Source organism: Gobio gobio (assembly GCF_949357685.1).
Source record: "Gobio gobio genome assembly, chromosome: 22".
In the NCBI taxonomy this organism is placed as follows: Eukaryota; Metazoa; Chordata; class Actinopteri; order Cypriniformes; family Gobionidae; genus Gobio; species Gobio gobio.
Window position 1 is genome coordinate 30,348,873 of NC_137118.1, and position 11,359 is coordinate 30,360,231.

At 39.1% G+C, this 11,359-nt stretch overlaps 1 long non-coding RNA gene across 1 annotated transcript; it reads left to right on the forward strand.

Moving 5' to 3' along the window:
• The first annotated feature begins 6,047 nt into the window (after positions 1-6,047).
• LOC307119227 lies at positions 6,048-7,669 on the forward strand. Its single transcript, XR_013815623.1, has 2 exons — positions 6,048-6,568; positions 6,648-7,669. It is a non-coding gene; the product is annotated as an uncharacterized lncRNA (long non-coding RNA).
• Positions 7,670-11,359: the final 3,690 nt, after the last annotated feature.

Sequence of the window (11,359 nt, forward strand, 5' to 3'; positions counted from 1 at the left end):
TGGCTGGCGTCAAGACAGCAACGTAATGACATCATATAATTAAAAAGCCACCTGGCAAAAAACTTGACAAATTACACAAAAACCCCCCACGAATTTCTGAACCTTTATAAGGAAACAGCCAAACGACCAAACCAACATAAAAGTAATAATAGATAAATGATAAATGTTTTTTTTTTTTTTAAACATGATTACCAATTATTTATATTCACGATTTTATACAGTATTTGTACACCCTTTACATTTTTATTTCAATGTTGTAATTTAATTTTTATTTTAATTTGAAGCAGATTTGTAACGTGACAGTTTCTTATGGGTCAAGATAAAATTATCCTCTCTTGCGCTGCATCAAGCCACTCCCATAATATCCGTGATCACTTAATGCACGGCTCAGAGTAACTGTACAACATGTGTGTAAACCAATAAAAACAAAATTATATGAAGTAATTATTCCATCACAAATAAATCGCTCAATCAAGTGGCTGTGTCTATAGTATTATACACAACATTATACATTCTCATATACATTTACAATATAACATTTTTATATTATTATTTAAAATTATTATTATTGCCCCTGGTTCAGTAATGCACTCTTGTAATAAAGTAGCAGTGGCTGGGACAGATTTTAAGTATCACCTCAAGATGCAATCTAATCCTGTTTACATGAAATAAGCCTGCTCCCGAGCAGGTTTAAGCTTACGGACCTGTTACTATGACAGCAAGTCCAGGATGAGCTTCGAAGAACCAAACAATCCAAGATCATGCCAAATCGTCAACAATCAAATCCAGGTTGGGGGTTGTGACGTCATGATTGACAGCTGAGTTTGAAGGCTTCTCTGAGTGAAGTTGTCACTGAGGCACTAACTGACTTTTTTTGGGAGGAGATTGGAGCTTTAGCTTTAATTTTTACATTTCTATAACTGTTTATTTCACACCAATATAATGAATTGTTCTGCATCTGTGAGAGTGTGGGCGGGCTTTTGATAATCGCGCCTCTACTTCCTGCTCTCTACTGCGCAACTCCGGTCCCGAGATCGCTACTGCGCAGACTCTGTCCCAAGATGTCAGCGCCGTGTGCGGGCCTACAAAAGCTTCAACTCTGGTCAGCGGAAGTTAATGAAGTTGCGACGTCCATATTTTTTTACGGTCTATGTTTCAAACTAATCCTAAACTAAGAAAAGAAAGCGAAGAAAACGTTTTCAGCGTTCACAAGCATGACAGATGCTGATTTGGATGACCAAATAACGAACAGTGACCGAGAGGCTGTATGAGTGTGCCTGTTGAGGGAATGCATCAACAGAGTTGTTTTCTATAAATACACGCTTATTCTGTCTTTTATTGCCTGTTTTATATTGTTGTAAAAAATGTTTTAAACTGCTGATATATATATATATATATATATATATATATATATATATATATATATATATATATATATATATATATATATATATATATATATATATATATATATATATATACTCACCTAAAGGATTAGTAGGAACACCTGTTCAATTTCTCATTAATGCAATTATCTAGTCAACCAATCACATGGCAGTTGCTTCAATGCATTTAGGGGTGTGGTCCTGGTCAAGACAATCTCCTGAACTCCAAACTGAATGTCAGAATGGGAAAGAAAGGTGATTTAAGCAATTTTGAGCATGGCGTGGTTGTTGGTGCCAGACAGCATTTCACAATCTGCTCAGTTACTGGGATTTTCACGCGCAACCATTTCTAGGGTTTACAAAGAATGGTGTGAAAAGGGAAAAACATCCAGTATGCGGCAGTCCTGTGGGCCAAAATGCCTTGTTGATGCTAGAGGTCAGAGGAGAATGGGCCGACTGATTCAAGCTGATAGAAGAGCAACTTTGACAGAAATAACCACTCGTTACAACCGAGGTATGCAGCAAAGCATTTGTGAAGCCACAACACGCACAACCTTGAGGCGGATGGGCTACAACAGCAGAAGACCGGGTAACACTCATCTCCACTACAAATAAGAAAAAGAGGCTACAATTTGCATGAGCTCACCAAAATTGGACAGTTGAAGACTGAAAAAATGTTGCCTGGTCTGATGAGTCTCGATTTCTGTTGAGACATTCAGATGGTAGAGTCAGAATTTGGCGTAAACAGAATAAGAACATGGATCCATCATGCCTTGTTACCACTGTGCAGGCTGGTGGTGGTGGTGTAATGGTGTGGGGGATGTTTTCTTGGCACACTTTAGGCCCCTTAGTGCCAATTGGGCATCGTTTAAATGCCACGGCCTACCTGAGCATTGTTTCTGACCATGTCCATCCCTTTATGACCACCATGTACCCATCCTCTGATGGCTACTTCCAGCAGGATAATGCACCATGTCACAAAGCTCGAAGAATGAATTATGAATTCTTTTGAGAAACCATGAGAAAAGGGTGAATAATGACTGAGAGTTAATGTTCAGAAATTATTAATTATTATTATGTTTTGAACTATGCTGTATAGCTGTGTTTAGCGATGTGTTTGTAGCCAAACTCAAAAATGCTTATATTTTTAATAATTAAAATTAAAATATTTTAGTTTGTCTTGTATATTTTTTGATTATATAAGGTAACATTTTAAGCTGTTATTTGGTCATGTTACATTGTGCCCCACCACATGTTACAATGTACCCCACCTATGGGGCATGTTGTCACATTTCACTTCCATTCTTTCAGGGTAAATCAAGAAAAAAGTATACACTGTATCAATGAAACAAAACCACATAATTGTACTAGACATGTGTGCAATTATTGTGGGAAAAAATAAATACTCTTAACCCCAAGTGGATTTACACAAACTGAGAAAGTCAAAAAACGTTAGGTTGTGCCCCGCTCTCTCCTATATGTTGAACTTTATTATTGTACAAACAGACGCTGTATTAAGCAGTACATAAAGTATGACATGACAATAATGTCTCTGAAACATCTGTGTTTTGCCATTCATTTCACTTCAGCTGATAAAGTATGCAAACACAGCGCAAGCGTTACTGCGGGACGCAGAAAGTGTCTGACTTCACATCTCCGTTTGCAGCTCCTCCCCGCCTGCACGCGGATACTCTCGCCGATCAGTTGCATCCAGCCACAGCCGATGTCGAACACACTTTAGATTTCTAGGCTAGGATCAGACACCTGCGAGATCAAAGGCGGACATCGCGGAATTGACACTCACGCTTTGTTGCTGATAAACTGGATTTAATTTTTTGCTTTTATATGAAAATAAATATTATTAACAAGACACCCAAAGTTTTTGTTATTTATTTCCATTCAAAAGACGTGTTTATCAATCATTTTTACTTTAATTACATACATGTTTTTGTATATATTTTTATAAATATGACAACAATCACATAACCCACAGTCAGCATGACATCAGAGCAAGGCGGACCGCCCTCGGACACATTTCTAACCGGCATGCATCTCGCGCTGATCACCGGTGATCGGTTCTGCGCAGATTTTGGTCATCTCAAACAAACCTATCACATAATTGAGGTCGCTTCAACCCGCGGACATGGAAAAACAGCCCGCCGCAAAACCGCGGACTTGGCAACACTGTGAGTTCTGTTGACATTTGACAACTAACATTATGCGTCGCTCCGTTGCTCTGATTGGTTGTAGGTCAATCCAATTGAGGTCTTTCCTGGGGCCCGTTCTTCGTACGTTGCTTATTACATCTGAGATGATTTGACAGATCCCAGATCTTTTAATCGTGATAACTGATCTCTGGCTAATTTGGTTCTTCAAACGAATTTGCTGATTGGATTAAAATATCTTGATTAAATGATCTAAGATCACTGCGCGTTCTTGTGTTCCCTGAAGAGGGCAGATGCATCGATACTCGAAACCACGATCAGCAATGCAGCGATTGGCTGGCGTCAAGACAGCAACGTAATGAAATCATATAATTAAAAAAGCCACCTGGCAGAAAACTTGACACAATAAAAACCCCACGAATTTCTGGACCTTTATAAGGAAACAGCCAAACCACCAAACCAACATACAAGTTATTATAGATAAATTATAAATGTTTTTTTTTTTTTTTACATGATTACCAATTATTTATATTCACTATTTTATACAGTATTTGTACACCCCTTACATTTTTATTTCAATGTTGTAATTTAATTTTTAATTCACTTTGGAGCAGATTTGTAACGTGACAGTATTAAAGTTTCTTAAGGGTCAAGATCAAATTATCTTCATCTCTTGCGCTGCATGAAGCCACTCCCATAATATCTGTGATCACTTAATTTAATGCACGGCTCATATTAACTGTACAACATGTGAGTAAACCTCCAATAAAATGATAAAGTAATTATTCCATCACAAATAAATCGCTCAATCAAATGGCTGTGTCTATATTATTATATACAACATTATAATATTATATACATTCTCATATACATATACAATATAACATTTTTATATTATTATTATTATTATTATTTAAAATTATTATTATTGCCCCTGGTTCAGTAATGAACTCTTGTAATAAAGTAGCAGTGGCTGGGACAGATTTTAAGTATCACCTCAAGATGCAATCTAATCCTGTTTACATGAAATAAGCCTGCTCATGAGCAGGTTTAAGCTTACGGACCTGTTACTATGACAGCAAGTCCAGGATGAGCTTCGAAGAACCAAACAATCCGAGATCATGTTAAATCGTCAACAATCAAATCCAGCTAACTGAGTTAGCGACGTACGAAGAACGGGCCCCTGGTTCGGTTGAAACACGCCCCATAATCACAGCCCAACGGAGCAGTATCAGACTCATATTCTGACTAGAATTGAGTATGACATGGTCAGGCTAGCCAAAAGCAAGTGTGCCAAGGCGTGCTCTCTCTGTTGCTCTGGCAACATTACTATTAACATTATTACCGTTAGAAATAATTGTATGTTTAGTCTTAACCTGTGAATTGAAAGCCATCAAGTTCCATTCTGTTTTTAAAAAATTGTCAACAATATTTTTTCCTTGTTTGTTCTTTTGAAATATAGGCCATTAATGTCTTACAAACATTTATTTGTCTGTAAATTTCATCACTCATTTGAATAAAATCAGGTTATTTAATTAATTATTTTTGTATTATTATTTTATAATAATTATTATTAAAGTTATTTTAATTTGAATTGCTATACATTTCTGTAACTGTTATTTGCAAGTTTAATTAGAAAATTAATCAGCTGTATGTCAGCATAGCTTATATTTTTGGACCCCAGTTTCTTTTTTAATAAAGCAACTCAAATATATGTACAAATACAATTATGCAAAGAAAAAATCAGGCCTATAACAAATGCTGGAAAAGAGCAAAAAGATTCCAACAAAGCACTGAGTCAACAGATGCAGAATCTTTCAGAGCAAGCTAGTCTAAAGACTGCATATGAGGTATTGAGAAAATGAACAGTGTATTGTACATACTGTATGCTTAGTCATCATTTATTGTAAGTAACAGTAACACGTTTGGGTTTTGTGTATCTTTACTGGATTTTAAGGTGCCTGTCGTCGAACACACACCGAGGTGCTGGAATAAGTAATTGAGGACTTCATATCAGAAACACTGAAGTTTGCACCACACAGAGATAAGGTAAGGCTTTTGTCATTTTTGTAGTTTGTATAAAATATATAAAGAAAACAATGCAAATTCTAAACGAATACTATGTTTTGTTTCTATAGATGCCAAATTTTAAGGTGTCACTTCAGCCCGAAGCAGAGACTTCTGGAAAAGAGGACACACAACCCACATAATTAGTTGTTTTACACACAAAGTATCTTGTTATACGATTTGGAATGTTTCAGTTTGTGGAATGTTTGAGTATATAAAATGTGAAAGCAAAATAAGATATCAGTTATGATATTGTTTTCATTTAGATGTACTGTATGTTACAGTAGTACACTTATCCTTGGCAAAAGGTTGACAGATAAAATTTTTAAATATATTAAAATCAGAAAAATGTTTGTGTAGTGTCACGGTGTGACTTTTTCCTGGGGCGGAACCATAGTGGCAGAGATTTGTTCCGCCCGGATCAAACACCACTACTTCCGGGTTCCCGTCCCAGCGCCAAAATCATAGAAAATCGGCGGCAGGTGCTCAAATGAACAGCGCGATCTCCGGATTGGGTGAAGGGGAGGCAGGAGGAGTATAAAGAGGGCTTCCAGAATTCAGTTGGGAGTCGGTCGTCGCAGCGGTCGTGCACGGCCGCGGCTGTTGGCTCGGGCTCGGGCTCGGGCTCGGCGGTGGCGGTGGCCGCTTCCAGCCGTTGCGGCGAGAGGATTTGGGCAAAAAAGGATAACACGAGGTGGATATTGTGGACTGAGCGATCAAAGATCCGGAGAACTATAAAGAGAAGAAAAGAGACGAGGCTGAGTATAATACAGACCGAGTTTTGCAGTGTGATTCAAGTGTCAAGTGTGTGTCCGATTCTGAGAAGTTACATGCAGGACAGTTGCCGGAAGTGCTGATGAACAAATCCCTTCGGGAGAGAGAGCACAACGGCCAGGACGCAAGCCAGACACTGGAGGAGAGAACAAGACGAGCATACGGGTTGAGCAATGTGTGAGTACCCTGAGAAACGTATACAGTAACAAATTCATAGGAAGTTTATCATCTGTGAGCCTTGCGACATTGAAACTAGGAAAACGAGTGGCCCCACCCGGAGAGTGAGCGTGGGAGAGCCAGAGACGGCGGACAGTGAAAGCCGCCGGGGTGGTGTAGCAGCAACGTCCTCCTCGTTGGTTCTTCGCTATACCAGCGCTTCAGCGATTTCAACCCCCCCCCCCCCCCCCGAGATAAACGACGCGGGAAAAGTGGTCTCTGGACCTTAAGTACACCTGGTTAGTGTGTAGAGTGCCGTGGGTGAGTCAGCATTTTGACTTTGAGAGTGTACACTTGGAATCTGCTGTGTTGTGCTGTGTGTGTGCGTGTCGTCCCAAAGACCATTTTCCAGGCTGACCCACTCTCTGGGGAAGGTACGATCCCGAAGCTGGTGGAGTAACTAGCCCTAAACATTCACGCTGTGAACCTCACCCTACTCTGTCTCTACGGTGGTAGTACGACCGAAGCCATCTAGAGAAGCGCCCGATCCAGTACCACCGCCGTGGTCAAGCCCCTGAGCCACCGCTATCACGGAGCCTGGAACAAGGAGAGAAAAACTGATGAACCGTGTCTACGGAGTCTGAGAGTGATATCCTTTGAGCGAAGTTATACTTACCTGTATGCCAAACAAAAGTCCCAGTATTGACCCAGATCCAGCGGATGCCCCGGAGGTACCGACTTCTATGACGCCGGCCCCTTGATCCATTCTGAAAGGAAGCTGTCGGAGCACGCCTGAGAGAGAGGTACCCCTGTCGCCCCGTTCCCCTGTACTTACCCGTTCTACCCCTGTGTTCAGGAGAAGGAGCAAGCCGTGGCGTAAATCCCCCGAAAGGTCCGCCCTGGGAAAAGAAAGAAAGAGCCAAGTGAGCACATAGCAGGACATGGAAGCCAAACATTGAGAAAAAGGACGAAACGACTTATCTGAGGTTCTCCTGCGGAAAGAGCCGGTGAGCTCTGAGGCGGTGTCCTCACTCTCCAGTCCTCTTGGATTTTAGCCCCCTCACTTCCCCTTCCCCCCCAAATTTTAAGTAAATTAATAAAGACTTGTAATTTTAAACTTTACTCCGGTGTCCTCGTGTGTCTGGTCGTCTGGGGTATCACTGGGAACCTCCCCGAGGTGAAAAATAAGGGAGGAGCGGGACTCACGCGGTCCGCTCCGACCTGTGACAGTAGTGTCTTACAGTTTTTGTAGTAATGTTTTATCAAGTGTTATTTATTGAATTGATATTTTTTTAATAAAAAAAATTCCCAGGGCAATGTTTGGAGGATGTTTAAACGTTTTTCCAAGCATTCTCAAGATGACAGAATTGAATGTTCCTTTAACGTTTACATAAACCTAGAAAAACACATTAAAAGGCCTACATGAAAAATCTGGACATTTTGAATCTTTAAAAAACATTCAGAAATAACGTTTTCATACTGTTTTTCAAGATGATAGAATGGAATGTTTCTATAACGTTCACATAAACCAAGAAAAAACATTATTTATACATGAGAGCGCATATTTTAAACATTTAAAGAACATTAACCAATTACCTTTTCATAACATTTTCAAGATGATAAATGGTAAATGGACTGCATTTATATAGTGCTTTTAATAGACCAATGGCCATCCAAAACGTTTTACACATTGCCTCACATTCACCCATTCACACACCGACGGCGGTGGTCTGCCATGGAAGGCGCCATCCAGCTAATCGCGAAACAGCTGGGGTTAGGTGTCTAGCTCATGGACACCTCGACACTTGGTCAGGTGGAACCGGGGATCGAACTGGCCTTCCGGTTTGTGGACAACCTACATGAAACACACTGAGCCACTGCTGCCAAACATTAGAATGGAATTGTCGCCTCTGTTTGGCTTGCTCAGTTGGGGACACTACATTTTTCAACTAAATATCCAAATAAATCTAATTATTAAATTAAATTTACCATATAAACTAAAATACTGATTTAAAGCCCACATTGTCACTGTATGATAATTGAAATGAACTGATGACATCACCGTTTTTTCCAGAACGGCTATACGGCTCAAACTCTGTTGCATTATTTTGTTTAACACTGTGAAGCTGCTTTGAAACAATCTGCATTGTTAAAAGCGCTATATAAATAAAGTTGACTTGACTTGACTTCTGTAACGTTCACATAAACCAAGAAAAAACGTTATTAATACATGGAAAAAAATTGACATTTTAAACATTTAAAGAACATTCCGTAATAACGTTTTCATAACGTTTTCAAAATGCTTGAATGGAATGTTCCTGTAACGTTCGCAGAGACCCCCACAAAAAACGTTCTTAATACATACAAAAAAACTGGACGTTTTCAACGTGTACAAAACATTCCCAAATAACGTTTTCATAACTTAAAGGGAATGTTAACAAAACGTTCTGACAACAACTTTTTGTTAGCTGGGTACATAACAGGCTATTAGAACAATAGAACACTTTCATGATTAAACCATTTTGTTTTTTGATAATTTTGCATTTTTTCACATAATGCAATTTTAAACCAAGACAACCAGAACAACATAACCTGTAGTGACCCAGTTTTTCTGAATTTTTCTGAAACGTTTTAGTTTGTCTAATGGTTTTAAGGTATGCTATGCCCTCTAGCGGTTAAAAAAAACTGCATGCATTTAATAATAATAATAATTTGTTACATTTATATAGCGCTTTTCTAGGCACTCAAAGTGCTTTACATAGAAGGGGGGAATCTCCTCATCCACCACCAATGTGCAGCATCCACCTGGATGATGCGACGGCAGCCATATTGCGCCAGTACGCCCACCACACACCAGCTGATTGGTGGAGAGGAGACAGAGTGATGATACCAATCGTATATTTATGGGGATGATTAGGAGGCCATGGGGCAAATGGGCAAATTTGGCCAGGATGCCAGGGTTACATCCCTACTCTGGGATTTTTAATGACCACAGAGAGTCAGGACCTCGATTTAACGTCTCATCCGAAGGACGGTGCTTGTTACAGTATAGTGTCCCCATCACTACAATGGGGTGTTAGGACCCACACAGACCACAGGGTGAGCACTCCCTGCTGGCCTCACCAGCAGCAACCTAGTTTTCCCAGTTGGTCTCCCATCCAGGTACTGACCATGCTCAGCCCTGCTTAGCTTCAGTGGGAAACCAGTCTTGGGCTACAGGGTGATATGGCTGCTGGCTATTAGCTATTAGCAAGTGAATAGCTAATACTGTCAATACTGCAGAAGAATATTGTTTTGGTTGTGCTGTGTCTCTGTGTGACTGTGCAAGTGAATAGCTAATATGACCCTTCGCAATAGATAATGCTTTACATTGGACTCTGTTAGAGAGCTACACAACAATTTATCTGTTCAATACTGTACTCACCTATTGAGAAATAAAAATGCTTTTACATAATTTCAAATCCCTCAGTTTTGGCCATATCCCTCAGTTCTGCTGTCAACCTTTCATTGCGGCAACTATAATCTATTCCACTCCCACACCATATCCGTGGCAAAGTTACTGGAGCAAATTTTCTCTATTTATGGATATGACGAGACACGTATAGGCGAGTGACGTATGCACGCTTTGAGACTAATATAAGCTTGTATTTTTGCAAAGCCAAATTGAATTTAACATTGCAACTGATTTTACATGTGCTGGTCTCACTCTAGATGCACATGTAACGTGTCTGTTCTTAGAAGACGCTACCCTGCAGTTTCAATCCCAAAGGAGCCGTGGTCATCCACTGGTACAAGCAACAAATCCCTGTCCACTACTACTACAATAAAGACCAGTACGGGCTCCAGAACAAGCATTTCAGTGGCCGGATGAACCTGTCCAAATCTCCAGGTTTGTTTATTGGTTTTAAGCACAAAAAGTGTTAACAATAGCAAAGCATAGGTAAATATTTAACACACATGTTAAAATATTTTTGGTTGGAATTTTAAAAATAAATAAACAAATGTGATTATAAAGTATTTTATTCTATTGACAGATAAGAATATAAACCGTATTAATTTATCCCTATCTCCCTATCTTCAATATACACAGGGTGTTCCTCAGGGATCATTTTAGGACCTCTGTTATTTTCACTGTATGTGAATAGTTTGCCCAATGTATGCAAAAATGTTGATACGATTATGTATGCTGATGATACGGTAATTTTTACACATGCCAAAAGTGCTGAGGATGCTGCCCATCAGCTTTCATTCGCTTTAAATGATTTGCAAAAATGGCTGAATGATTCATGCTTGTGTCTTAATGTTAAAAAGACTGTATCAATGTTTTTTAGTAAACCTAAAACAACTGTGGCCACAGTAAAAGTTTGCTTGGGTGGACAAGAATTAACTAATGTTGAGGAATTTAGGTATCTAGGAGTTCTGATAGACTCGAAATTATCTTTTAAAAAACATATCAAAAAAGTTGTGAATACTGTAAATGTTAATTTACGGAACTTTAAACAAATTCGTACCTCATTAACAGATACAGCAGCGATTATGTTCTTGCACTCTATGATACTGGCTCATATTGAATACTGTATCACAAGTTGGGCTTATACTAGTCATGCTGCTATCGGGCCAATTGAGGTATGTTATAAAAGAGCATTGAAAATATTAGATAAGAAGCCTTCATCATATCATCATTGTAATATTTTAGATAAATATAAGTTTTTAAATTTTGCGAATTTCAAATTATTTAAATCAGCCTGTTTAATCTATAAAGTCATACATGGTTTGGCGCCTCTACCATTGAGTGATTTTATTAAACAAAAG